Source organism: Ascaphus truei, chromosome 8 (genome assembly GCF_040206685.1).
Source record: "Ascaphus truei isolate aAscTru1 chromosome 8, aAscTru1.hap1, whole genome shotgun sequence".
Taxonomy (NCBI): domain Eukaryota; kingdom Metazoa; phylum Chordata; class Amphibia; order Anura; family Ascaphidae; genus Ascaphus; species Ascaphus truei.
Window position 1 is genome coordinate 35,619,904 of NC_134490.1, and position 5,514 is coordinate 35,625,417.

The 5,514-nt window shown below is 39.7% G+C and overlaps 1 non-coding gene across 1 annotated transcript; it reads left to right on the forward strand.

The window, feature by feature from the left end:
- Window positions 1–201: 201 nt before the first annotated feature.
- LOC142502203 (U4 spliceosomal RNA) lies at window positions 202–343 on the forward strand. Its single transcript, XR_012803658.1, has one exon. It is a non-coding gene; the product is annotated as a U4 spliceosomal RNA (small nuclear RNA).
- The last annotated feature ends 5,171 nt before the right edge of the window (window positions 344–5,514 follow it).

Here is a 5,514-nt window from a genome sequence, read left to right on the forward strand (position 1 = left end):
CTCTGGTAGCCGGGGAGAGCGGCTACCAGCACCTAATTCGCAGATAAGTGTCTCTGGATGCAGGGGCTTCCCGGAGCTGAAATGAACGGGGTTCAGCTCTGAAGACCCCCTGCTTCAACCCTACAAAGAAAAAAAAAATTAGCCGCATTTGATTGCCTCTTTAAGGGGCCTGAAACGCAATTCAAAAAAGCGAGAGGTGTGAGCCGCGGTGGTTATATATTATAGCCAATGAGGTTATTACGAGACGTGATTATTGCCAATAGAACATTTTACCTGATACCCCGCCATGATGACTTGAAACACAGTCAGCATTTGGCCATTTGCGTCAGTCTCCCAGAAAAGAAGACCTACTGCCTGTACACAGCCACCATTCAGCGAGGGCGTGATCAGGTGGTCACCACCTACAAATCTCCCATATGTTCAAGACTCAGATTGCGCAGTATAGAGGGGCTGCTGCTTTAATTCCTATTTCACTCATATTTTCTTTTCTCCTTCTCCTTGTCCTTCCGCCCCTCTATGCTCTTGCAGTAGTAGGAGTGACTGTTCCCCCTGCAGGAAGATGTGTGTAGAGAGCCTGCTTAGCTGCTGCTGCTGCCACTGAGCTATTTTCCAGGGTGTAGATTTTTCATTTGGTTTTGGATTTCAGAGCTAGACTGCAGTGGGATATAATTAATTCCAAAGCTTCGTTTCAGCAATATTTGGGATAAATAAATGTCTTTTGTGTTTGCTTTCTTATCCACAACAAAAAAAAATTACTTTGCTTTCAGATCTTTCGCAAACACAATCAGACATTTCAGCCACCGGCAGCATTCGAATGCAATTATCAAACCCATGCAGCCTGCTTTATTCTGTTAATTTTGATAAAGAATCTTTTCTTGAATAAAAATAGTTCTGAAATAGACTAGAACATTATATTTTTGCGAGTGCCTTTTATTGCTCTTTCTCACAGATCTTTTACATCTAAAGTGATTTTGCATTCCCCCCAAAAGAATTCTCAGCAAACTGGAAAAAAAAATACAGCCAAATAAATCAATGTGAGAATCTCTCTAATGCATTTTCTTTCATTAAAGTTTGGCTGGGTTGATTACAGTTATTAGGAACAGCTGCTCAGCAAGAACAACTTTTGCAGAACTCTTGGCTGCACAAGTTAAAAAGAACTGGGGTCTACCAGTATTTGTAGTAGGCAGGTAAAAGGGCCATTCAATACCGGCCATGGTTACATAATTAAAGGGAAATAATATCTGGACTGCGAGATAAAGAATCTTCACCTTGATAAATGGTAGTATCTGGAAATAAAAAAGTAATAGACTTGTAAATAATAATATTTTATTGCGCCAGTTAAATATATTACAGGAAAGTCATCATTAATAACTTTCTGCACTACTGAGTTATAAAGAAGGATATTCATAAATACGTTGAAACAATCCCATGGCTGTGAGTGGTGTTTCAGGATTCTGGGTTTAATGTGTAAGATGGTCAGAAGACTGCAGGTGGGTGCAGTCATGAGAATGTATTGTGTATAACAGTTAAAACGTATAGTTTCTCACCTTACAATGAATGAATGCATTATTAGAGCTGGGCTATTGACGTCAGTAGACTAATATACTACAATATATATTCAATATATTCCGATATTTCTGCTTTGGCAAAAAATATTATACCTCCTCCTCTCCCCCAAGTGTAAACTTTTAATCTAATTCCTGGTATAATAAATCATTGAATATATTGTTAAGCCCTTAGAATCTATGCCTTATCAGCCTCTATGGCATGCAGTGGGTATATAGGTAGTCATGATGATTAACCCTTTAGTTAGCATAGCAGACATGAAATTCATGACCACTATAGTTAATGATATAGTGAGTTTATATGTTGGTAATTTTATTTTCTACTGGTCCAGAGTTCCAGTTAGATTCTTTAGATTTCAAAATTAGTCCAGTTCGGCACACTGGACTAACCGGAAATAAAAACCTTTATCATTTACCCGATAAACGCTGTTCAGAGTTTATTGATTACAAGGTGATTAGTTAATTTTGCAAAGATAGCCCCTTTCAATCGTCAATTTATTTTCCCGATTAATACATTAAATACATTGCTTCAGGTGCCTATTATTCACCCTTTATTGAATTGGGAGAGAACGGCTTTGGCTCTTTTTGACATTTGAAAGCCACCTCTTTGGAGTATAATGAAGAGGGTCCTTATTCCAGTAGAAAAAATATAATCAACTTTTCAAATGCTTACCTATTTCAGATATGGATCTGGACTAGCAGGGTTATCTCTCAATGTGATGGATGAGTGTTCAAAGGATACTTTACATCATGTTACAGGGTCCTCACAGAATGTATTTACCATGGAAACTCCCGTTGTTGTGACAACTCGGACCTTGCGCATTAAGATAGTCGTAGGTAAACAAGAGAATTCCTCTACAATATGAACGAAATTCTAGGAAAAGTATATAACATAAAAATACATGTATTATGTGCATATTATAGGTAGCCTCCACTGGATGGATACATTATTTTGCTCCTATACATTCTGCCATGGCTGTCATACAATAAACATGTATACAGTAAGCTTGATCATTTGGGAAGACTAAGTGTAAATAAGAATACTTTACTTACCGGGTGCTGCCAAATGGAGATCTGGTATTAGAGGCTGAGGATTTCTTGTAGCTGTCAGGAATTAAAATGTTTGCCACTAACGGGGTAGATCTATATATGCCAAAGCAAACCGAAAACTGTCCAAATGGACACTTTTCCATATAGAGACTAAAGTCCTAAGTAGAAGTGAGAACTTGGCAATCAGTCAACCTGGCATTTGCCGTCTCTGGCACTTTCATCATTACTTGGCTCAGGAAAGCGTGGGCCAGTTTCTAGGTTTCTGGTTTAGCAATACTAAGGAAAGTACACACTTACCTCGAAATACTGGTGGGTATTATTATTATTATTATTTATGAAATAGTGTGATAGTATTTATTTGGCAAAAAAAACTCCTATTAATTTTCCTCCAATGTTTGACAGACTCCAAGCATATAACCCAAAACATGTCACGCTCTAAAACTAGGGGAAAGGGACCAAGTTTGCGCCACTGATATACCCAAAGTAATATGCCCAAAACAATGTGGGTTTAAATATTTTAATGGTAAAAGAGAGATTAGCATATGCAATTGCCTACGAAAAGCAGTACAATGGTGACAATATGTAGCCCCCTCTTGATTGGCTACTGGTTGCTATCAGGGGTTAATTGTGTTAAAGCTGCAGTTCAATCAATATCCTGCATGTGTGTTTTTTTAAATAAATCCGTTCTGTAGTAAGAAAAAATACTTTTAGCATTTTCTGTTTTTAAAAAAACAACTTTGAAAGACCAATTTTCTTGTATTCTATTTTAACAGCCATTTGCTAAGGCACTGCCCCTTCATGTCCTGTCACAAGCCCTGGCACACCCCTTTGTCAGCCCTGCCCTCCCTCTAGCACTTGTCTGTGCAGGATTGCTCATGAATATTCATGAGCTTCCACTGACAGACAAGCAGAATATAAACAGCTCCCTTCACTAATTATGTCACCAAATTTCGACCTATCAATACATGGAGAACAAATTGACCTGCAGCTATACAGTTCTTTAGGTAATTAAAGATTGCACACATAAAACTATTGAAGTAAAAAAAAAAAGACCGAACTGCAGCTTTAAGGGGTTAACTATGTATAGAAGGTATAAATAGCCACACCCTAGTTCCAGTAGCAGGTTCTTCAGAGTGCTGACTGGGGACCTGATGTAAGTCCTGAATATAGGTTTTATCTGTCTAGCCGGCAGCTAGCTATGTCCTGTCACTATTTGTTATTTTACAGTTTAGTAACGTGCCCTGTTCATTAGTAAGCACCTGTTAGAGGATAAGGAAGCCATATATTCATGGGAGAAGTATGCAGCATTGTTGTTATAGGGTTGCCCCACTGAATGTATGTTGAATTTATTGCAATAAGAACGGTAAAGATTTTTTTTGCGCTGGGAAACGATTTAGGCCCATATTTACTAAGCGGTGCTATTCTATAAGACACCTTTCAATAGGCCATATGGGGCATATACTGTACATCAAGACAAAACCAGGGCAATTCTGGGACAAAAAACATTGCTACACGTGATAAAAAAAAATCCTATTTATTTAAATGGTTTTTCTTTCCTACCTGTGCATATGGTACAGATGTTTGGCCCCACAATTCACTCACTTGATACATATGCCTCAATGTGGGATAGTCTAGTAGCTGTGAGTTATTCATATCAATGCAGAAAGAGCCCTTCCCCTCGGATTGGCAGGTTTTGGTATTCTTTAAGCCCTTCTCACATGTCCAAACAGTGCGAAAAATACTTTTAGGCGAGAGCTTCGTCCAGAGCCTGATAAAATGGGAATGGGGGTGAGAGAGAGCGATACATATCTCATTATAATATCTCCCAGGTACTTCTCTCTCTCACCCATATTTCAGGCTGTGGAGCTAACACCGCCTTCAGATCATCCCGCATTCAAACACAGTACTATCCGTGCGGGCGTCACTTTCTATAGACGCCGTTTAAACGCTGAGATTTGTAATACAGAATACGGCTTTTTGGCTAGTTTTAATTTGCTACTTATGACCATGTCAAACCGCACGGTTTCACAAGGACAAATGCGCAGCTACAGACGAGACAATTCTAAAGCTTGCCTTAAACTAGCCCGGTTACATGCTGGGTACATGCTGGTTGTAACCTGGCTAGTTTAAGGCAAGTTTAAGGCATTTCTGCATTGACTAATGACCCATCGGATTAACACAGCAGGGGTCCCTGGCACTCCCATTCAGTTTGAATGGGACTGCCAGGGAACCCCGCTGTTAATCTGAGGGGCCATTAGTCAATGCAGAAATGTCTTAAACTTGCCTTAAACACGACCCAGCATGTACCCAGCATGTACCTGGGTCTTTTTGGCGATTGCCACTGGTTTGTGTTAGAATAACCGTCGGCACTACAGTACTGGAATATACCCCATTGTGCCTTCCGGGGCCAGAAAGTACCCTATGGAGTAGCACTGCTTAGTAAATATGGGGCATAGCATTTTCTAACATAGTTGTATTCACTTCTCCTGTGCCTCCCCACATAGGATTGCTGCCTTCTGCATGTCACGTTGGTGTTAACGTAATGCTATAACCACATCCCATCTTCATCAGCAGCAAGTGGGAAATTCAATAAGATACGTATCCAACTCCTTAATATACAGTACGGGGCGGCCCCATTGGTCTTCTGGTCATCTGGCGTCTTTGCTCTAATGTTAGTGTGACATTTTCTGCTGCTGGTAAGAAACAGAAGATGTCATCAATCCGCACATCAGCTTCGACATCACATTTCACAAATGTACTGACCATATTTGCAGCTGTACTTTGCAAAGCATAACAGATCAATGAAATCAAGCTCCGAAAGCACTGTGTACTCAATATGGAAAACAATCGCCAGAGGACAAGAGCCCAATCTAATGAAAACCACTTCATACTTGCCAAA